Source organism: Triticum aestivum, chromosome 5D (genome assembly GCF_018294505.1).
Source record: "Triticum aestivum cultivar Chinese Spring chromosome 5D, IWGSC CS RefSeq v2.1, whole genome shotgun sequence".
NCBI classification, from domain to species: Eukaryota; Viridiplantae; Streptophyta; class Magnoliopsida; order Poales; family Poaceae; genus Triticum; species Triticum aestivum.
Window position 1 is genome coordinate 277,675,620 of NC_057808.1, and position 24,729 is coordinate 277,700,348.

A 24,729-nucleotide genomic window follows, 5' to 3' on the forward strand; every position below is an offset into this window, starting at 1 on the left:
CATAAAGTCTTCTGAAGGCCATTCACAAGGCCGCATTGGAGCGTCCCTTGGTGGTTCATCATCAGCATCACGCATTGCAAGCCTGGGTCCTTGCTTCTTTGAAGAACCACCTTGGTACAGTTTCCTAAACATATTTCTTCCTCTGAAAAATTTCTGAAATTTTTAGTAACTTCAGATAAAAGTGAACCAAGCTCAACAAAATTGATAGCAACTACTCCTGCAAGTGCCTATAGACTATATCATGCATTAGAACTACTTGGAACCATATAAATTTGACATGCAAGCTCAAGAACATGGTCACCTAGGCAGCAAAAATTTGCAATGAATAAAGCACTAGAACAAAAACTAATTGGACCAATGGAGGAGTCACATACCAAGGAACAATCCCCCAAAGCAGTTTTGTGAGAGGTGCTTTGAGCAAGGAGATCGAAAATCACAGCAAAATGAGCTAGAACTCATGCTTGAGGTGGATTGTGATTTTTTTGGGAGGAAGAAGGAGTGTGTGGGTGCAGGAATAAGTGGAGGGGAGCCACCCTGGGCCCACGAGGCAGGGGGCGCGCCCTGTAGGGGTGGGCGCGCCCTGGACCCTCGTGGCCAGGTGCTTGCTCCCCCTGCTGTGTTCTCAGTGCCACACATTCTCAAATATTCCAGAAAAAGTCATATTTCAATTTCGGGGCAATTGGAGAACTTTTATTTTCGGGGTATTTTTATATTGCACGGATAATTCAGCAAACAAACAGAAAATAATATTTTTGCTTTATTTCAACTAAATAACAGAAAGTAAAAGGAGGGTACAGAAGGTTGTGCTTTCTAGCTTCATCCATCTCATGCTCATCAAAAGGAATCCACTAACAAGGTTGATCAAGTCTTGTTAACAAACTCATTCCGAATAACATGGAACCGGAGAAATTTCGAATAACACTATGTTACCTCAACGGGGATATGCACATCCCCAATAATAATATCATATTTCTTCTTGACAGTAGGAAGGGGAAATTCAAAACTTCCAAAAATAATCGATGGAATTTTCAAATAGAGTTGATACTATGAACTTGAGGTTGTTTCCTCGGAAAGTGTACCGTATGCTCATTGCCATTAACATGAAAAGTGACATTGCCTTTGTTGCAATCAATAACAGCCCCTGCAGTATTCAAAAAAGGTCTTCCAAGAATAATAGACATACTATCGTCCTCGGGAATACCAAGAATAACAAAGTCCGTTAAAATAGTAACGTTTGCAACTACAACAGGCACATCCTCACAAATACCGACAGGTATAGCAGTTGATTTATCAGCCATTTGCAAAGATATTTCAGTAGGTGTCAACTTATTCAAATCAAGTCTACGATATAAAGAGAGAGGCATAACACTAACACCGGCTCCAAGATCACATAAAGTAGTTTTAACATAATTTCTTTTAATGGAGCATGGTATAGTTGGTACTCCTGGATCTCCTAACTTCTTTGGTATTCCACCCTTAAAAGTGTAATTAACAAGCATGGTGGAAATTTCAGCTTCCGGTATCTTTCTTTTATTAGTAACAATTTCTTTCATGTACTTAGCATAAGGATTCATTTTGAGCATATCAGTTAATCGCATACGCAAGAAGATAGGTCTAATCATTTCAGCAAAGCGCTCAAAATCCTCATCATAATTTTTCTTGGATGCTTTGGGAGGATAAGGCATGGGTTTCTGAACCCATGGCTCCCTTTCTTAAACCGTGTTTCCTAGCAACAAAATCTCTCTTATCATAACGTTGATTCTTTGATTGTGGGTTATCAAGATCAACAGCAGGTTCAATTTCTACATCATTCTCATTGGTAGGTTGAGCATCATCATTAACATTATCACTAGTTTCATGTTCATTACCAGATTGTGTTTCAGCATCAGAAATAGAAATATCATTAGGATTCTCAGGTGTGTCAGCAGTAGGCTCACTAGAAGCATGCAAAGTCCTATCATTTTTCTTTTTCTTCTTTTTAGAAGAACTAGGTGCATCAATTTTATTTTGCTGAGAATCCTGCTCAATTCTCTTAGGATGGCCTTTAGGATACAAAGGTTTCTGAGTCATTTTACCGGTTCTAGTAGCCACTCGAACAGCATAGTCATTATTCTTACTATTCAATTCATTGAGCAAATCATTTTGAGCTTTAAGTACTTGTTCTACTTGAGTGGTAACCATAGAAGCATGTTTACTAATGAGTTTAAGTTCACCTTTAACTCTAGACATATAATCACCCAAGTGTTCAATCATATAAGCATTTTGTTTTAGTTGTCTACCAAAATAAGCATTGAAGTCTTCTTGCTTAACCATAAAATTATCAAACTCATCTAAGCATTGGCTAGCAAACTTAGTAGGCGGGATTTCAGCTTTATCATATCTATAGAGAGAATTTACCTTTACTACCTGTGTCGGGTTATCAAGACCATGAGTTTCTTCAATAGGTGATGAATTAAGATCATATATTTCTTCAACAGGCGGTAAATTAAGACCATGTATTTCTTCAATAGGAGGTAAATTCTTAACATCTTCAGCTTTAATACCCTTTTCTTTCATAGATTTCTTTGCCTCTTGCATATCTTCAGGACTGAGAAATAGAACACATCTTTTCTTCGGAGTTGGTTTAGGAATAGGTTCAGGAGCTGGCTCAGGAAGTGTCCAATTATTTTCATTTTTCAACATATTATCCAATAGGATTTCAGCTTCATCTGGTGTTCTTTCCCTGAAAACAGAACCAGCACAACTATCCAGGTGGTCTCTGGAAGCATCAGTTAGTCCATTATAAAAGATATCAAGTATTTCATTTTTCTTGAGAGATTGATCAGGCAAAGCATTAAGTAATTGGAGAAGCCTCCCCCAAGCTTGTGGGAGACTCTCTTCTTCAAGTTGCACAAAATTATGTATTTCCCTTAAAGCAGCTTGTTTCTTATGAGCAGGGAAATACTTAGCAGAGAAATAATAAATCATATCCCGGGGACTACGCACACAACCAGGATCAAGAGAATTAAACCATATCTTAGCATCACCCTTTAATGAGAACGGAAATATTTTAAGGATATAGAAGTAGCGAGTTCTCTCATCATTAGTGAACAGGGTGGCTATATCATTTAATTTAGTAAGATGTGCCACAACAATTCCAGATTCATAGCCATAGAAAGGATCAGATTCAACCAAAGTAATTATATCAGGATCAATGGAGAATTTATAATCCTTATCAGCAACAAAGATAGGTGAAGTAGCATAAGCAGGATCATATTTCATTCTAGCATTCAGAGTTTTTTGTTTAAGCTTAGCTAATAATTTCTTAAGATCACTTCTATCATTGCAAGCAAGAAAGTCTCTTTTAGTTTCTTCATCCATAACATAGCCCTCAGGCACAACAGGTAATTCATATTTATTGGGAGAGCCTTCATCATCACTCTCATCAATATTATCATTTTCAATAATTTCATTCTCTCTAGCCCTAGCAAGTTGTTCATCAAGAAATTCACCAAGTGGCACAGTAGTATCAAGCATAGAAGTAGTTTCATCATAAGTATCATGCATAGCAGAAGTGGCATCATCAATAACATGCGACATATCAGAATTAATAGCAGAAGCAGGTTTAGGTGTCGCAAGCTTACTCAAAACAGAAGGTGAATCAAGTGCAGAGCTAGATGGCAGTTCCTTACCTCCCCTCGTAGTTGAGGGATAAAATTTTGTATTCACGTCTTTCAAGTTCTTCATAGTGACAAGCAGATATAAATCCCAAGTGACTCAAAGAATAGAGCTATGCTCCCCAGCAACGGCGCCAGAAAATAGTCTTGATAACCCACAAGTATAGGGGATCACAACAGTTTTCGAGGGTAGAGTATTCAACCCAAATTTATTGATTCGACACAAGGGGAGCCAAAGAATATTTTCAAGTATTAGCAGTTGAGTTGTCAATTCAACCACACCTGGATAACTTAGGATCTGCAGCAAAGTATTTAGTAGCAAAGTAATATGGAAGTAACGGTAACGGTAGCAAAAGTAATATTTTTGGGTTTTGTAGTGATTGTAATAGTAGCAACGGAAAAGTAAATAAGCGGAGAACAATATGTGAAAAGCTCGTAGGCATTGGATCGGTGATGGAGAATTATGCCGGATGCGGTTCATCATGTAACAATCATAACATAGGGTGACACAGAACTAGCTCCAATTCATCAATGTAATGTAGGCATGTAGTCCGAATATAGTCATACGTGCTTATGGAAAAGAACTTGCATGACATCTTTTGTCCTACCCTCCCGTGGTAGCGGGGTCCTAACGGAAACTAAGGGACATTAAGGCCTCCTTTTAATAGAGTACCGGATCAAAGCATTAACACATAGTGAATACATGAACTCCTCAAACTACGGTCATCACCGGGAGTGGTCCCGATTATTGCCACTTCGGGGTTGCCGGATCATAACACATAGTAGGTGACTATAGACTTGCAAGATAGGATCAAGAACTCACATATATTCATGAAAATATAATAGGTTCAGATCTGAAATCATGGCACTCGGGGCCTAGTGACAAGCATTAAGCATGGCAAAGTCATAGCAACATCAATCTCAGAACATAGTGGATACTAGGGATCAAACCCTAACAAAACTAACTCGATTACATGATAAATCTCATCCGACCCATCACCATCCAGCAAGCCTACGATGGAATTACTCACGGACGACGGTGAGCATCATGAAATTGGTGATGGAGGATGGTTGATGATGATGATGTCGACGGATTCCCCTCTCCGGAGCCCCGAACGGACTCCAGATCAGCCCTTCCGAGAGGTTTTAGGGCTTGGCGGCGGCTCCATATCGTAAAACGCGATGAATCTTTTTCTCTGATTTTTTTCGCCCCGATCACGAATATATGGAGTTGGAGTTGAGGTCGGTGGAGCAACAGGGGGCCCACGAGGTAGGGACGCGCCTAGGGGGCCAGGTGCGCCCCCACCCTCGTGGACAGGTGGTGGGCCCCTTGGCCTTGATTCTTTCGCCAATATTTTTAATATTTTCCAAGAATAAGTTCCATGGAGTTTCAGGTCATTCCGAGAACTTTTGTTTCTGCACATAAATAACACCATGGCAATTCTGCTGAAAACAGCGTCAGTCCGGGTTAGTTCCATTCAAATCATGCAAGTTAGAGTCCAAAACAAGGGTAAAAGTTTTTGGAAAAGTAGATACGACGGAGACGTATCACCCGGCAGACCCCTTGGCGGCGTCCCCAGCAGCATCCTTGGCGGCCTCCTCGGTGGCGATCTTCTCGGCCTCCGCCGCGGCATCCTTGGCGACATCCTCGATGACAGTGTCTATGTCCTCCCGGTCCGCCGAGGGAGGGTCTGGATACCGAGAAGGGGATGAGTCGAAGCCAAGACCAAGATTCAAAGAGAAAAAGAGCAGGGACGGAAGGCGAGTGACTTACCCGTGCCGGGCTCGGAAGCAGAGGCCCCCTCCATGCCAACATCTGGCGCCGAGGCGAAAGCACTAGCGCCCTAGTTTGCCTCCTCCTCCATGTGCATGGGCTCGGTGCTTGGCGCCCTTGCAGGGGACACCCCTCGGGGCGGCGTGGTCGATGGGGGCGGCGTGTTGGGGGTAGCCCTCAGTGGCTCCTCCTGCTACTGTCCTCCTCCTGCAATCACGGCAAGGTCAGCGCCAAGGGATCGTACCCCCAACGCACGTCGACGAGGGGTGAGTGATGAGCTTACGCTGGGGGCTGTGCCGGGGGCTGTTGTCCGGGCTGCTCAACACCACCAGCGGTGTATCGGAAGTACCTGCCGGGGGCTAGCCGCTCGCCGAAGCCCTTGCCCTCTTCACCCTCTGGGCCAGTGTCTCCGCATCCCTGCAAAGAAGAAGAACAGATCAAGATAAGCGGCACAGATTGAGGAGACGGAGATGACAAAAGAAACAAGATACGTACTCATCCTCCACCTCCTCTTCTGCTGCCTTCCTCTTCCTCCTCGGGCTGAGGGACCCAAAGTCGAAAATGACCTCCGTGTTGACTTCTGCCGGAGGAGGGGAAGAAGGTGGAGTCCGAACACGCTTGGACGAAGAAGAGGTAGTTGCTTTCTTCTTCACCACAGCGGCCTTCACCAACTTCCTCGCCGCCGCGACCCTTGTCTGGCGCGTGGACCCCTCCTGGGTCTACTGCGGTTGCGCAGCCCTGCCAAGCCGGACCGGCTCGCCGGAGCTGGCCCACCGCAGGACTCGCCCTCTCCCCGTGGCTGGGGGATCGACAGCCTCGGCCTCCTCCTCCGACGACTCGTCGACCACATACTCGAGGAGAGGGGCCCCGGTGCCGGCGCTGCTGGCCTCCACAGCGGACTCTGCCCACTGGGCAAGCTCCTTTTCCTCCGCGGCCGCCGCGGCCTTGTCCTCGACGCCGCCGGCGCTGCCGGCCTCCCTGGCGAGCTCCGCCTCCGCCGCCCTGGCGGTGATGTAGTCCAGCTCTGCCTGGGTGGTTTCCTGGACGAGCCGCGGTTTGGCCCGGACGTACTTCTCCTCCAAGGTGTCAAAAAACTCCTGCACCTGATCCGCCGGTGGCTCGGCCCAAGTTGGGACGAGGCCATGCACGTTGAACTCCGGCATCATGGCGATGATGTCATTTCGGCGTGAGTTGTTGCTCAGCGGGACCACCCCCGCCGGCAACCCAAACAAGGGCCCCTTGGCGACCTTGCCGGCCTTCGCGGCCTTGCCGGACCGCTCGACCTTGCCGTCACGGTTCACGTCGAGCTGGAAGAGCCGCTAGCAGAAGTGGGCGTGCCCCATCACCGTGAGGTTGTGGTCCAGGCCGGGGCAAAGCCTCATGATGTCGGCCGCATTCGTGAAGAGCCAGGCCGGCCTCCCCTTGTTGTGCAGCGGAGCGATTCGGCGGTGGATGAAATCCGCCCTGATCATCTCAAGGGTGAGCCAGGCCTCGGTGAGACGAAGAATCCTGATGGTGGCGACCGTGAGCTTCTTGTCGTTGACATCGACATCACGCCAGTCGTTTCTGCGGAGCAGCGGCGCGTGGCGGACCCGGCAAAAGTCCGACGGATCTTTCTCTTCAATCTAGCACCACCGGCCCCGCCACTCCTCCCACCTCTCCTTCTGGGCGCCGTCCGGATATGTCTTTTTCTCCTGGGTCCTTGGGATCCAGGCGACACAACCGAAAATGGCGCCACCCTTTTGGATGCGAGGGAAGAAGTAGTGGCGGAAGAGCGCCGTGTTGGGATGCACTCCGGCGAAGCCCTCACAGAGATGAGCGAAAAGGGCCATGCACGCCACATCATTCGGAGTAAAATCCAGAAGGCGGAAGCCATAGGTATGCATGACATCGTTGAAGAAATCGGAGAAAGGGGGACAGAGCCTGCAGGAGAAGTAATCGACGAAAAATGGGTACCGATTCGGGCGGCTTCGGCGAAGGTGGCGGGGATGACGCGCGTGGCCAGATGCCCCGTCGTCTCACTCCCCGTCTTGCACCCCCACAGGTGCTTGAAGTAGTCCCGGAGTTAGACCGCATCGACCGTCAATGGGAAGTAGGCGTGCTGCATCCGCCGCACCGCCAACTCGCTCTCCGGCGGCTCCTTCTCTCCGGCGTCCTTGGCCACCCCTTGCCTCTGCTGGTTTTGGGCGCCATAGCGGTTGAGGAAGACAAAGGCGCGGCGGCGGTGAGCGGGAGCAAGAGCTTGAGGTGGGGGAAGAAGGGGACGGTGTTTCTAAGATTGGAGAAGGCGCAGGGGGTAAATGAGCAGCGCGCCCGCAGTTATTCCTTTTTACGGGGAAGGCGCGGGCCGCCTCTCTCCCCATTAACCATGATGTGAAGCATGCGTGCGGGAACCGCCCCACGCATGACCCCCACGTCACGCACAACCCTCCATGTTGCACGTTCAATGCGGGTCATGGGGAAGCGCAGCGGCCGAAAAAGTTACTGCGGTAAAATCCGCCCACCTGCCCGCGCACCGTTTTGGGCCTAGCCCAACAACACGTCGCGCTTATGTATGGCCCGGGCCCGGGGGCTCCTGTCTGTGTACAAAAGTAGGGGCTCTCCTTTTAACCCCTTTACTTGTGCACGGGCAGTCGGAGCCGCGCTCACGGCCACACTTAGTAGGGCAGAGGAGGCAAGCCGGAGAGAAGCCGGAGCACAAGACGGTCAAGGCAATGCCAAGACCAGAAACACCAAAGAGCAAGAGGGCGAGGTGGACTCCCCCGGCAAGGCCCTTGCCGGGGCGGCCTCCACGGCCCTGGCAAGAGCCTTGCCGGGGCAACTTGCGCAGTACCAGCAAAGCGAGCCACCCTCGAGCCCAAGAGTTCCAAACGCCGCCAACAACTACATTGGAACCAAGGCTTGGGAGGCACCTCTGTGGTGGCATGCAGATCTTTGTCAAGATCATAAACACACGAGATCAGATGAGGACCAGAAGACGACGACCCTCTGCGGGATCCTAGTCGAGGAAATCCACAAGACCCCCGGCAAGATCCTTGCTGGGGACGACCACGACGGCATGGCAAGACCCTAGCCGGGGCCCCGGCAAGGGCCTTGCCGAGGGCATCAGCGGGGCCACAGCCAGGCCCGCGCCTGCCAAGACACCACCGCCCTCACCATGCAGCTGCCATCTCAACCAGTTGGGCAGGCACCTGCGTGGCGACGAGTAGCCTCTACACCGACCCAGCAAGCAAGTGCGTGGTGGCATGCAGATCTTCGTGAAGGCTCCACCACCGCGCCAGCCCAGCAGCCAGTCAACGTGGCGCCAGGACGCCTCGTCAGCTCGGACGCGTGTTGAAGCCAGGCGAGGCGGCGACAGCTGGGACGTGCTTCCTTGCTGTCCCCGATAAAGCGAGAGGGGCACGTCCGCAGTGCATTAAATGCGTTTGTCCGACGGTGCCAGAGGATAGACTCATCTAATGTACACCTTTCCACCTCCTGTGTGCCACTGTGGTAGCCCCTTTTCCTATAAAAGGAGGCCCGAGGCGACCAAGAGAAGGATTCAGATCTTTTGGGCAGGTCACGCTCGTAGCTAGCTCAAGAACACAAGAACACTCAAATACATCCACCAAAGCAGGACTAGGGTATTACGCATCTCCGCGGCCCGAACCTGGGTAAACGATCTGTGTGCTTCCTGCCAGACCCGCTCTTTGCACGACCCCACGCCCGCCAACTGTAGAAGGGATCCCAATGATTCCATAGGTGTTGATTTCCCCCGACATATTATTATTATAAGATTGATTTCCATAGGAATTACCATAATTATTAGAGGAATTACTAGGAAAAGGCCTAGGATTAAAATTACCTCTATAAGCATTGTTGTTGAAATTATTTCTAGAGATAAAATTCACATCAATGGCATCACTATTTTGCTCAATCAAAGTAGACAAAGGCATATCATTAAAATCAATAGGAAAGAGCGTCAACTTTTTCACTCAAAGAAGAAATTTCTTCAACCAAATTAACTTTTTTACTAGTAGGAGCTCTTTCGGTATGCCATTGTGAATAATTTGCCATGATATTATCAAGAAATTTGGTGGCTTCACCCAAAGTAATTTCCATAAAAGTACCACCCGCGGCAGAATCTAAAAGATTACGAGAAACAAAATTCAACCCCGCATAAAAATTTTGTATGATCATCCAAAGATTTAACCCATGAGTTGGGCAATTCCTCAGCATCATTTTCATCCTTTCCCAAGATTGTGCAACATGCTCATGTTCAAGTTGCTTGAAATTAATGATCTAGGTTCTAAGGGAAATAATTTTTGCGGGAGGAAAATACTTAGTGATAAAAGCATCTTTGCACTTATTCCAAGAATCGATGCTATTACGAGGCAAAGAAGAGAACCAAATTTTTGCAGAATCACGCAAAGAATACGGAAATAATTTCATCTTGACCACATCATTGTCCACATCTTTTTTATTTTGCATATCACATAATTCCACGAAGGTATTAAGATGGGACAAGGCATCCTCATTAGGAGTACCAGAAAATTGGTCTTTCATAACAAGATTCAGCAAAGCGGTATTAATATCACAAGTCTCCGCACTAGTGGTGGGAGGAGCAAGCGGAGTGCCAATAAAATTATTGTTGTTGGTATTTGAGAAATCACATAACTTGGTGTTCTCTTGAGTCATGATGACTACACAACAAGATTGCACTCAAAAACAGATCTGGCGAGAAAACAGCGAACGGAAAAAGAGAGGCGAATAAAACGACAATTTTTTGTGAAGTGGGGGAGAAGAAAACGAAAGGCAAATGGCAAATAATGTAAATTGCAAGGAGATGAGATTTGTGATTAGGAACCTGGTATATGTTGAAGATCCTCCCCGACAACGACGCCAGAAATTCCTTTTGATCGCTCTCTCACTGTAGCACCAGAAAAGCTCCTGTCTGCTAGGACTACGTCGGTATTTCCCCAAAGAGGAAGGGATGATGTAGCACAGTGAAGGTAGGTATTTCCCTCAGTGAAGAAACCAAGGTTATCGAACCAGTAGGAGAACGAAGCAACACAACGTAAACAACACCTGCACACAAATAACAACACCTCGCAACCCGACGTGTTAAAGGGGTTGTCAATCCCTTTCGGGTAACGGTGCCAGAAAATTGTAGTAGAATGAAATAATAGATCGCAAATAAAATAAAGTGCAGCAAAGTATTTTTTGTATTTTTTGTTTAGTAGATCTAAATAAAAATGCAAAGGAAAAGTAGATCGCAAGCAAATATGTGAGGAAGAAGACCTGGGGGCCGTAGGTTTCACTAGTGGCTTCTCTCAAGAAAGATAGAAAACAGTGGGTAAACAAATTACTGTTGGGCAATTGATAGAACCTCAAATAATTATGACGATATCCAGGAAATGATCATTACATAGGCATCACGTCCAAGATTAGTAGGCCGACTCCTGCCTGCATCTACTACTATTACTCCACACATCGACCGGTATCCAGCATGCATCTAGTGTATTAAGTTCATGGAAAAATGGAGTAATGCAGTAAGAACGATGACATGATGTAGACAAGATCCGTTTATCTGTTGCCTTAGATATGGACCCCATCTTTTTATCCTTACTAGCTACGATAGACACGTGTCATTTCCCTTTCTGTCACTGGGATCGAGCAACGTAAGATCGAACCCACTACCGGGCACCTCTTCCCATTGCAAGATAAATAGATCAAGTTGGCCAAACAAAATCCAAATATCGGAGAAGAAATACGCGGCTATAAGAGATCATGCATATAAGATATCAAAGAAACTCAAATAACTTTCATGGATATAAAAAAGATATGACTGATCATAAAATCAAAGTTCATCAGATCCCAACAAACACACCGCAAAAGAGTTACATCATATGGATCTCCAAAAGACCATTGTATTGAGAATTCAGCGAGAGAGAGAAAGCCATCTAGCTACTAACTACGGACCCGAAGGTCTACAAAGAACTACTCACGCATCATCGGAGAGGCACCAATGGAGGTGGTGAACCCCATCCGAGATGGTGTCTAGATTGGATCTGGTGGTTCTGGACTCTGCGGCGGCTGGATGAATATTTCGTCGACGCTTCTAGGGTTCTGGGATTTTGTGGTATTTATGGAGCAAAGAGGCGGTCCGGGGGGCACCCGAGGTGGGCACAACCCACCAGGGCGCGCCTGGGCCTCCTGGCGCCGTGGTGGGTTGTCCCCTCCTCGGGACTCCCCCCAGGTGCAACCAGGGCCCAACTTCTTTGTTTTGGTTCATAAAAAATCATCGTGAAGTTTCGTTGCATTTGGACTCCGTCTGATATTGATTTCCTGCGATGTAAAAAACATGGAAAAAACAACAACTGGCACTTGGCACTATGTCAATAGGTTAGTACCAAAAAATGATATAAAATGGCTATAAAATGATTATAAAACATCCAAGATTGATAATAAAATAGCATGGAACAATCAAAAATTATAGATACGTTGGAGACATATCAAACAACGCGTGATATTTCCCCGAAGGGACAGACACAGGAACGAAGAAGGACACATGGCGGCCAGCCTAAGTGTTCCGGAGTAGTAGCAAGCTACCATGGCTCAGTGGAAGCACTAGGAGACATTTCCCCATAAGAGAGGCTACCAAGAATAAACAACTAGATTGTTGGTACCCACACATACCAAGCATTTCAAAAGCGTACACACAATATGCTCGATATGTGCAAATACAACATGGCATCACAACAAAACTCCATGACTCAAAGTATTTATTCGATAGGCTCCGAGGAGCCAGATATTACAAACATGGGTCACATGACCCAATATATAGAGCATACAGGCAACAGAAGCATAACATGTCTGAGTACAGACAACTACAAATGAAAAGGGTTGAGAAGCCTGACTATCTACAAGACCCTCCCAAGGGTACAAGATCGTAGCTGAGGTAACAAGCTAAACGTCGAAGTCCATGCGGAACTCCTAGTGAGAATGAAGTCTCTTTGCAAAAACATAAATTAAGCAAACAGGAGTACAAATGTACCCAGCAAGACTTACATCAGAACTATCTACATATGCATAAGTATCAACAAAGGGGTGGTGGAGTTTAACTACAGCAAGCCAGCTTTGACTCGGTGGCTATCCTGTACTACGACTGCTGGTAATTCTTTTGAGGTGGCGCACACGAGTCCACATATTCACCATATCAATACACCACTATGGATCCGCTTCCGTCTCCCTACGAGAAGGCCATCCATAGCACTCACACTTATCTTGCGCAGTTTAGAGTATCCACTTTCACTTTTCTATGAACTGCATAAGCAACCAGTAGTCCATTACCGCGGACGCGGCTATTCGAATAGATCATTTATGACCCTGCGGGGGTGTACTTCTTCACACATGTTTCCACCACTTAGCATCTGCACACGACATGTGCTCGGCAGACTTCAAGCGAAAGCCAACGTGGGTGTAGACCATGACCTGACTAACCACACAAGTCTCTAGTCCAGGTTTATCGCCTATTCAGGTTCCATCCGCAGGGAGTCCGACTTAGGTTTCCACTACGACCCCGAACGATGTGTGCAGGGTTCCCGAGGCACCAAAGGACGACTCGGTACACCGGGCCACTTGCCTACTGCATCATAGCCCACCCCTCCGGTCAGCACTATGGAAGGCCTCTAGCACACTACAAACACCATCAACAACTTGCAACTCCTGGACAGAGGACAGGGGGGTTAATAAGTCGAGCGGGGTCATATTTCTGGGCCCAATGTGTGGTAGTAGCTGTTCTTGGATCACAAACATAGAACTCAGTTCCTGAGGATGATTTTATTGAGACAACCGACCATGTACTCCTACATGGCCTCTCACCGCTACCTTTACCAAATCGTGTTCACACACTTAGCTCTCAACAGTAGGACATGATGACCACATTCCAATTCATCCCCCATGAATCAGACCTGACACAACTCTAAGCAATAGCAGGCAGGACAAGCAAGCATAAATGAGTAGGCACATCATGGCTCAAACAACTCCTACTCATGCTTGTGGGTTTCAACTATTTACTGCGGCAAAGACAGGTCATGCAGAGGAAAGGGGTTCAACTACCGCAGCATGTAACAGTTGAATCGTTGTTGTCCTAATGCAGTAAAAGAGAACAAGAGCGAGAGAGTGGGATAGTATTGGAGTGATCAAAGGGGTTTGCTTGCCTGGCACTTCTGAAGATAGAGAACTCTTCATCGGTGTCATCGAATTCATCGTCGGAATTACGTCCACTGAGAGGGAACAACACCGACAACAGAGAAGGAGCACAATCAATGCAATGCAACAATATGATGCATGATCATGACATGGCAATATGTTGTGATTTGAGCTAATGCAGCTAGCAATTATTTAAATGGAATTGGTTTGAACACAAGGTTCAAATTCAAACTCCATATGTGATTATTCAAATGCCATTCATTTGATTTGTCCAATTAAGCAACTATAAGTTGTTCCAACATGCATGAAAATGCCATAACCAGATTCTTTGTATTTTCTGATCATTTTTCATATATAAATTATTTCATTTGGTGTTATGGTTGGATTTGTATGATTTTTTTGAAGTTTGGGGTATTTTCTGAAATAAATAAATCATTTAAGATTTATTTAAATTCCAGAAAATAATTACCGCATCAGCATTGCGCAAGCCTAATGTCAGCAAGTCAACTGAGTCGGCCAGGTCAAACCTAACCAGTGGGACCCATTGGTTAGTGTCACATTGCTAGCTTGGGTCACTGACGGGTGGGGTCGGTCGAGGGCCACATCAACAAGGTCAAAGCTGACGCATGGGGCCAGTGTGGTTAGATAAAACTAAACAGGCTCTAAACCGTGTTTAGTTAGGCAGCGGGGCCCGGTTGTCAGTGTCACCAGGGGTTAATTAGCGAGGATGTTAGCAGCTAATGACGTTGCCACGTCAGCATGCCGGAGTTGAACGCCGGCGAGCACACAAACGCGGCGGCGACGCTAGGGAACGCGCTATGGGCGGTGATTTGATGCACTGAGGCCATCAAGGAATAGCCCTTACTCGTCCACATCAAGGGGCAACGGAGTTGGACATGGGGGTCGCCGGAATCAACGCCGACGATGAGGTTTGCGGCGGTCATGGTTCGGCCATGATCGAGTACATTGCTAGGGTGTTCGGGAGGAGGAGCTGGTGGTGGCTACGGGTGCATGGAGAGGTTCTAAGCATGCTGGTGTGCTTGGACACGGGCTGAAGTGACCGTGGCCGCGACTGCGTCATCGCCGGTAGCGAGGAGCTCACGGCTCTGGCGGAACTACGACCTAGGTGAGGCAAACGAGTGCGGAAGTAAGGGGTACGGCGTAGGAGCTCACATCGGGTCAGACAAGGTAGACGGCGAGCTCGGGGAGGCGGAGACGGCGACGAAACGGCGATGGCGATCTCGGCGGCTGAGGATGGATGGCGAGGTCGTGGCGGTCGCCTCAGCGCATCCGAGTGCTTGTCACTCGTCTGGATCGATGTAGCGGACGTCGACGGAGCTTTCAGACCCGGTGGGGAGGTGAGGGGAGCACAGTGGGCGCGGCTATGGCGACGACGAGCTTGAGCACGTGTCGGCCATGGCGTCGGGAGGGAAGGAGAGAGCAGGGGAGGGAATGAGAGGGCCGGCTCGATCGGGACGACACCGAGGAGAAGATCTGCGGCATCGCGCTGTCCCGGGGACGCAAGCAGGCAGCTCGCGTGGCACGCTGTGCATGCGCTCGCGTCGGGCAAGACGATTGGCAAGTCGCCAGGTGGGCTGGGCCTCTTCTGCCAGGTAAGGCCCAGGTGAGGTTTCTCTCCTCTCTGTCTTTTCTATCTTTTATTTCTCATTTCTATTTCTTTGTATTTTGTTTTGATTTGATTTAAAGCATCAAATCATTTTAAAACTTTCTGCAAATTTTTATGTGAGCTCAGGAAACTAGTCCAAGGGCACATGCAAACTTACAAAAAATATTTGAACTTTATTTCTTATATAAAAGAAATAAATCCAACTCAAATATGTTATTGATTTAATTCAAAGACCCAAAATAAATATCTCTGAGACTCCAAAAATATTGGTTTGAATTGTACTTCTTGCCAATATTTTTATAGCTTAACAGGATCATTTTTTGGGTTTATTTGAAGCAATTTAATGTTGATCATTTTTAGAAATGATTTCTGAGGCTTTCCACTTTCCCCAATTCAAATTTAAATGGAATTTAAACATGATGCATGGATGCCACTCACTGATGCAACTAATTACAAAGCAGAATTCTAGAGCTGTGACAACTCACCCCCACTAAATAAGAATCTCGTCCCGAGATTCAAGACATGAGGTAAGAAGACAGAGGGGATACAAAGCTAACACGATCTTCATGATCCAATTGCCCTTCTCGAAGATGTTGATTCATTGCTCCAATTGATCTTGACGTCTTTGCTTTCGAGATCTTCATCCAACATGATGACGATAGAGAGAAACTCTACAGGGATCGATCTCCTCGAAGTTTGAGTACTCAAGATCAACTCATGGAGTGAGACGAAAGAACGTCTCTTGAGCTGAGACACAAGACAAACATCAGGGGTGAAAGGAAGCAGATGGTGATTTCTCAATTTAGTAGGCAACAATTCCATGCTCGGTCACGACGTAGCGAGGAGTTAACTGCCATGATTCCATAACGGGGCACCTCAGGGAAGGTGACTGATAGAATTATTCCCTGAAGTGGAAAAAATAATTACTTTTGATATAGAGATCATTGAAACTCTCTATACCAGGCTAGGGCAATTCGCAATCGATTGTTTGAAGAAGTCCGAAAGGATGGCATACTCGGACTAGAATTGATGATGTGGACTACCTTGTTGAAGACAACGCAATGGATGATTTTTGCTTATCACCAGAAATGGATGGGACCCATGGTAGGACCACTTCTGAAGCTGATCCTGAACATCAATTACCGAGAGGGGTATCCCATGGGAAATTGGCACAATAGTGGTGCAAGCTGGGGACAAAATGCAAATGTTGGGAATTTTCCAACCATCATATCTGCCTGAGATTTAGATCTGGTTGGTAACAGGATACTTCCGACAACATGTCTGGAAAAGAAAGTTTGCAACACATACCGATGAGATGACGTTGCTTGATTATCGGGAAATGAACTACGATAGCAAGCTCCAAAACATGAGCTGATTCTGCTACACACATGTGAACACCCTGTCCCAGACAAACATGACCACATAGTAGTCTTACAACAAACACTATCGAGTTCATGTGGGGAACCATCATCGAGGATATCAAAGTCCTTGCATAAGGCATGCTCTTAAGAAGGAACTTCTTCTCCTTGAACAATTCAATCATTGGCTTGGTGTGCTAGGGATACTTATAGAATGAAGGTTGCAAGTCTCCAGACCACAGAATACTTCGCACATATGCATGACTAACTTGGGATGATTCCAGAGGAAGAAAAACAGAACAAACTTTCTCGAATTCATGGAAGCAACTTGCACCTAATGCACGTGAACTTGGAGAAAATGACTTCTTACACCAAGCATATACTTCATGAGCTGGCACGAAGGAGATGCTTACAAAAGTTTCCAACACTAGCTTGATGTTCAACATGAATCACGGAGGAGATATAATGTTGTTGATGGGCTCAACAACAAGTCATCGAGATGACCATATAAATGGAGTTCCATAATTATGTGAACAAGGACATAGCATTTGTCGGACCAAAAGATATAATGGTGTATCCTCAAGGAACAACTGTGAATAAGACAACATTACGAATATCGTTGGTTCTGATTTGATTTGAAAATAGCCCATACCAAAATCAAAGATTGGATAAGACAATAGCTCCAACAATTGATCACGAGGATCAATCGATGAAGATATCATCTTTCTTCAATGCGCAAACACAAACAAACGATATCCCTTTGAATGAACTGAGTCAGATAAAGCTTTCGTCTTCCAACTCTCCAAGTTGTTATTTAGCTTAACCAACTAGCTCAGGGGCATCCAACACAGATCCTTGGAGAAGGGGTGGTTTAGAGGAAAACCAACTTGATCACGAGCTCAACATAACGGTGAGGAAACAACCTGGTGATACTTCCGAGAAGATATTCAGAAAAATCATGAACCACCGATATTTTACTAAGCTCGAGAACAATCTTGCTTTTTAGGGCAACACGATATGATGAGAAGAGTGAGGGATTGGCACGATCCTAACCCATTGATCGAAGGGTGCTCCAAAAATAAGGACTAGGTAGCATGATCAGCCTTAGAATGATAATTCAGTAACCAACATGCTAAGAATGAGATTGTTGTCCATTAACTACAAAGCAACGAAGTTGCTAGGAGTATTGAAGTCACACATCATGGTTCACTTGTCGGTATTTTGGTTACATCAACACGGAGACCAAGGAACAAATGATGACAGCGAGAAGTATCACTGCAACAAGAATTCATAAGAGATGGTGCAATTCCTATGATATTCTCGACATAAAGGGGGTAATACTCCAGGGTAGAACAAACTAGAAGTTGGATTGGCATTCTTAATCTGCGGAATACAACTGCTTTGACCCAATCCTAGATATCGATGAGGTACCGGAGTTTATTTCTCCTAGCCATTCCGGAATAGAATAGCTTGACGTACCACAAGAATAATAGGCATCGATAACACGAATGCACAACTACCCTTGATTATCAACTGATAGAGATGGTCGGGATACAACTGAAGTGGGGAAACTCAAGGAACATATAACTTTCTGAGTTGTGGATGCATAGATTAGTATGTCGAACAAGTTCAACATATTTCTTCCGGATAACCCAAGTTGAAAGGTAGGATTGGCAGATTCACAAATATAACGGAGAACTCATCAAGAGCACTCTTATTGTGATCTTTTGGTTCACGAGAATTTCTGCCATGAGGATTCATGGTATTTGGAAGAATGATATACCAAGGACCTTGAGGACTATCGCAAAGGTTACTAATATCCTAAAGGAACAAGCAAACACTATCAACATGAATGAGTAGGGTGAATTTTGGTTTAAGAACCCAGGAATAGAATGCCTACTAACTAATAACATCACGGGATGCTTTCAAGAATGATGGCCAGAATCATCACACTGGGAACACAAAACATGGCTAGATTACTAGGTGGTTCTCTAGGATACCCTAGTGTCGTAATAATATCTTCAACATATATGTCGAGGCAATGGAGTACCTCAACACACTAGTTAGTGTGGTTAATCTGGCCCAAAGGAACATGGAAACGGAAAGAAGGGAGTTGCAAATGTATTAGACTATTTAGAAACCTGGAATGACTCGGATAGCATAATTGATGTAAATGCACAAAATATTTGAGACATCCTGCAAAATGGTGGCATAACCACTCAACATCACAATATCAAGGTTCCGAGACCAACTATTATCACACGGAGGTAGTAGAAACTGAACTGAGACTTGAATCCATCAATCTTATAAGTCTACAAATTAGTAACATGTGATCCTGATAGAAAGAAGAGAAAGCCTAGTTCCTTAATCCCGTAGGAAGGATAGGATGACTCGGATCAGAAGGGAATAAGTTAAAGGAGTAAAAAGAGCCTTACATTCCCTTCCACAATCAATTCCCTTATATAACTAAAGCATTTCTAGACTCAACTTCGACCAGTTTGACTTGGTAATCCTACAGGCAGTCAGGCTCTGATACCAAAGCTGTCAGGACCCTGATCCTAAGTCACACCAATCTAGCATGTAACACATCATATCACTTTGCAGCCTAACACACGGTATTCCCACGGGTGCCACCTTACCTAGCCCGGGACCGTTTGCGTCTTTTGGCTCACGTATATGATAGTGTCGCTAGCATCCATATGACAAAGAATCTGGGCTGACATGACTAGTCGTAAACCCAAAGTGGCACTAACTTACATGGACATGCATACATGACCCAGCAACGAACGTGTCGATCATCAACGTATGAACCCAAGCTGTAGCAAGCTAAAAGGACTTAAAGGCACAACGCGTGGCATTTCCCCGAAGGGACAGACACAGGAACGAAGAAGGATAGATGCTGGCCAGCCTAAGTGTTCCGGAGTAGTAGCAAGCTACCATGGCTCAGTGGAAGCACTAGGAGACATTTCCCCATAAGAGAGGCTACCAAGAATAAACAACTAGATTGTTGGATCCCACACATACTGTTGGGGATATGACTATTGGATATGACCCGCCCAGGAGGGGCTGGGTTATCCCAATGGCGGTTCATCTGCATAAAGCCCATGAGTATGTTGAAGATGGTCGTTCATGACATAGGCTTGTTATAGGGCCCAAACCCGAAGACGGCTTAAGGCCCGTAAGTATAAACCGCCATATATATGTAACTTGTATTGTAAGGCATGTAAGATAAGTCACCGGGCCGGACACGTTTGTATGAGCCGGCTGGGACTCTGTAGGTCGCAGGGCGTCAACCCATGTATATAAGGGGACGACCCGACAGCGGCTTAGGGCAAGAGAGAACAGATCGAAAGCCAGGCAAGCATATTTGCTCCCTGGTAATCGAAACCTTAGCAATACCACCTCAAACTGGATTAGGCCTTTACCTTCACCGTAAGGGGCCGAACCATTATAAACTCCTCGTGTCCTTTGTCCCGTTTAACCCCTTTAAGCTAACCTCGTCGCCATGGTTCCACAACTAATTCCTTTCACTAGGACATCTGCCATGACAATTCCACGACAGTTGGCGCCCACCATGGGGCCTGCGCACGGTGGTTTTGAGTTCTTGAAGGGCAGCTTCGAAGGGATCAAGGGATACGCTCTGGGGACGATGCAGGCTGGGGCCCCGAGGCCGGCTCAATTGAGTATGGGTACCAGGTCCTCTTCGGCAGAATCCACGTCTTCATCAGCAATATCGGTGAACCGGGCCCTGAGCCAAACATCTACACCGACATCGTCGAGACGGCTCTGCGTGCATGACCTGCCCGGGTTCAACACGCCGTGAAACATGCCTTTGTTGGATTCATCCATGGGGTTGAATTGGAAGGCTCTGTGTCTGGCGGTGAGACGGCTGTCTACTCTGACGGTGAATCGTCCACGGGTGAGACCAACTCAATGTACCAACTACAAGACGGACGGCTTGGGGGCTGTTCCGATGGCGACAGTATTTCGGACCCCCGTGAGCTGCCGAACAAGGTGGTGATCTTCATGGCTGGCACCCAGCCGGTTCTCGGTTCGACAGCCGCCGCGGCCATGACTTCCAGTGCAGCGGCGGTAACGGCAGCGGGTGCTGGCGGTTCAGCGCGCCCGCCGGCTCAAGTTTTAATAGATCTGTTGGAAGCTCTGGCAACTCTGATGGAGGTGGATGTAACCCCAGACAACCAGGAGCAGCATAAGGCGGAAGTGGCTAAGCTGCGTGATGAGGTAGCGCAGGCCAAGATAGGGCTGGCAGCGGAAAACGCCAGGATGGCCGCGGAGCGGGCCGTTTTAAACGCCCAAGCACAACAGATTCAAGCAGATTCATACCAGCTCACGGTGGATCAGAATGCGTCTAATGAAGTCTTGAGGAGAAAATACCGTAGTCATATGCCCTTGGTTTATGAGTCGAGGAACCTCTTCAACACACCTGGAGCAAGGGCCAGTAACCCGCTGGTGAATAACCAGACAGCTGAAGCATGAGGGGATGAATTGTCGGGTCAGCTGCGCGTGACAGGTTCTCCGCATATGAATAACACCCCGCCTCAGCATGTGGTGACGCCGCCGGGTCATTATTCCACCCCTTTGGACAATATGATTGTGGCAACTACGCGATTGGTGGCTCTACCTGTCGAGGGCGAGAGTCCGACGGCGGTTGAAACCCGAAGGTCCAGGGAGCTTCTTCAAACGGCTTTAGTACTGCAGCAGGCTTATTCCTATAGTCGTGACCGGATTCATTCGACCCCTCATCCAAACCGGAGCTACAGTAGGCACATTGACTCGCTAGCAGTCTCGAGTACTGAGCAACGCCGTAACCAACCTCATGGACATGACCCAACGTGCAATGGTGCCAATGCACATGATTTGGTGGACCAGGGCAGAGCGCGCCGGGAGGCCGAGCTGGCGGCTCATCAGCAGGCGCCGGTTTACCCGACGGCTTCAATTGAGGCAGGTGTAACTTCTAGGGCTTTGGGTGTGCCGTGCTTAACGCTGGCTCTGTGAAACGAACGTGTGCCCAAAGACTTCAAAGGCCCTCGTAAGGTGCCTAATTACACAGCAGATCAGCCCCCTGAGGCTTCGGTGGAGAGTTATGAGATGGCTATGGAGATGCTGGATCTAAGCGAGGCTGCATACGCTAAGTATTTCACCATGATGCTGGAAGGGACGAGACCTCCTCGTCAGCGCTCTATGCGCCCGATCTCGTTGCTGGCGCCTACACGCACGAGCAATTGCGCCGGCCCATTAAAAAAATGCAGCATCGATCCTTTGCAACTTGCTCGGAAAAGAAAAGATAGCTCTCGATCGCGCACAGGTACATTCGCTCTCGATCGAACTCCCTCAAAAAAGTTTTTTTTACGAGATCCCTGTAAAAAGTATATCAATTTTGAAGAAAAATCTTAAAAATGAAAAAAGTTCATCGATTTTGAAAGAAAAGATCATCGATCTGAAAAGAGTTCATCGATTTTGAAAAAGTTCATCGAGTTTGATAAAAAGTTCATCGAGTTTGACAAAAAGTTCATCAACTCTGGAAAAAAAAGTTCATCAAATTGAAAAAAAGTTCATTGATTTTTCTAAAGTTCATCGAACTTGAAAAAAGTTCATCAATTTTGAGAAAAGTTCATCAAATTTGAAAAAAAGTTCACCGATTTTGCGAAAATTTTGTCGCCTTTGAAAAAAGTTCACGTAGTTTAAGAAAGAGAAAAAAAGATAGAAACAAGGAAAAGAAAAAAGAAAGGAAACATGAAAAACAACTGCCTTTTTCGCATTTATAAAGAGAAGAAAAAGAACGTTAATAGCGCATGTGGTCATCTAGTCCATCTGGTTTGTGCTGTCGCTTCCTGAAATAACGAGCTGGGTTCGAGTCGCGGTGGAAGCTCACTTTTTGGTCTTTTTATAAGAAAGGGAAAGCAGGATGGGCCGACCCGCTATAAAACTAAGTATACAGGGGGGTTGTGTGCCCTGTACCGTTTGGCCTGTATTCGGCGCTTAAGGCGCCGAATAGGATTCAGCGGAAGGGACGGCTCGTACGTGGTTGAAGGAGCTGCCAGCCAACTCCATCGAGTCATGGGAAGAGCTGAAGGCCCGTTTTATCCAGAATTTCAAAGACACGTGCAAGCAGCCCATGTCGATCGTGGATTTGGTTTCTTGTGTTCAAGCCGAGGGCGAGTCAACGACCAGTTAGGTGCGCCGGGTCTCGACTATCATAGGTTCTTCAGAAAATATCAACATCGGCTCAGCAGTTTTAATGTTGGAGAAAAATTGCCGTTTCCTTCCACTCAAACAGAAACTCGGGCGGCTTAAACGTCATTGCAGTGACATGGGGGAGCTCATGGCGGCTCTCATCAAGTATGCCGACTCTGGTAGTACCAAGGACCCCGACTCTGAGGATGAAAGATCGGGAAAGGGAAAGAAGAGTAGCGGTGTGAGGGGACATCAGTACAACCCGGCCAATCAGGGCGGCAACGGTAAGCGCAAAGCTGATGATTTTGTGGCTAACACTGGTGCACGGAACTATAACCAATGTCGTAAGGGGAGGCCGGCTCAAGGGACAAAATTTGACCTTGAGACAATACTGAACCTGCCATGTCCAAAACACGGAACGGATCAGAAGCCAGCTACCCACCTGTGGAAGGATTGTAGTATAATGAAACACTTTAGGGAGTCCTTCCAGCACAACCATGGCCCGAACGACGGTTCAGGGTCCGGCTCTCATGGTCCAGGTCATGGAGGCAGCGGTTCAAATGCCGGGTTTCAAGGCCAAGGCAACCAGGGTGGCTACTACCAGCAGAATAATCAGGGAAATCAGCAGCAGCAACAGTCTAGCTATCAGAGCAACCCGAAGCAATTGAATAGTGGACAGTACCACGTCTTCACCACCAGCCTGTGTAAGCGGGATCAGAAGCTTCATAAGAGGGCAGTGAATGCTATTGAGCCGGCAGTGCCACGTTACCTACGGTGGTCAGAGCAGCCTATTGTGTGGAGTCGTGAGGATCATCCACCCCGGGTTGATAATCCGGGTCACCTGGCTCTGGTGGTGCGCCTCAGGTTGGGGGCTATAAATTTACTAAGGTACTCATGGATGGAGGCAGCAGCATTAATATACTTTATTATGAAACCTTCCGTCGCATGGGACTGACTGACAGCTGTCAAACACGGTGTTCCATAGTGTGGTGCCGGGTAAGTCAGCATACCCAGTGAGTAAGATATCTTTGGAAGTTGCCTTTGGAGATGAGCATGATTCTAGGTCTGAGACTCTAACCTTCGAAGTGGTCAAGATCAAGAGCCCTTATCATGCTCTGTTTGGGCGGCCGGCTTATGCTATGTTCATGGCTAGGCCTTGTTATGTTTATTTGCAGCTTAAGATGCCGGGTTACAAGGGCAACATCACAGTGCATGGGAGTCGCAAGGTGGCCCTGGAGTGTGAAGAAGGTGATGCTGCTTATGCTGAATCAATTTGTGCAACAGAGGAGCTGAAATTTTACAAAGATAATGTTGACCCGGCGGACATGACGTCCTTGAAAAAGCCAACCACGGAGCATGATCCTTCGTTAAAGTTTAAATCGACAGATGACACTAAGTTGGTTGATTTTGTTCCTGGCGACTCATCTAAGCAGTTCAGCATCAGTGCCAATTTGGATCCCAAATAGGAAAGTGCGCTCATCGAGTTCATCTGTGAGAACCGGGACATCTTTGCATGGAAGCCTTCAGACATGCCGGGTGTACCAAGGGAACTCGCTGAGCACACTCTTAATATTGATCCGAAATTTAAGACGGTCAAGCAATTCCTCCGTCGTTTTAACGAGGAGAGGCGGAAGGCCATTGGTGAAGAAGTGGCCTGACTCTTAGCGGCCGGGTTTATCGTTGAAGTTTTTCATCCTGAGTGGTTGGCTAACCCGGTGTTGGTGCTTAAGAAGAATGGCACTTGGCGAATGTGTGTGGACTACACAGACTTAAACAAGGCTTGTCCGGCTGATCCATTTGCTCTCCCTCGTATTGATCAAATCATTGATGCTACAGCGGGTTGTGAGCGTTTGAGTTTTTTGGATGCTTATTCTGGTTATCATCAGATCAAGATGGCAGTTAAGGACCAGGAGAAGACAGCTATGT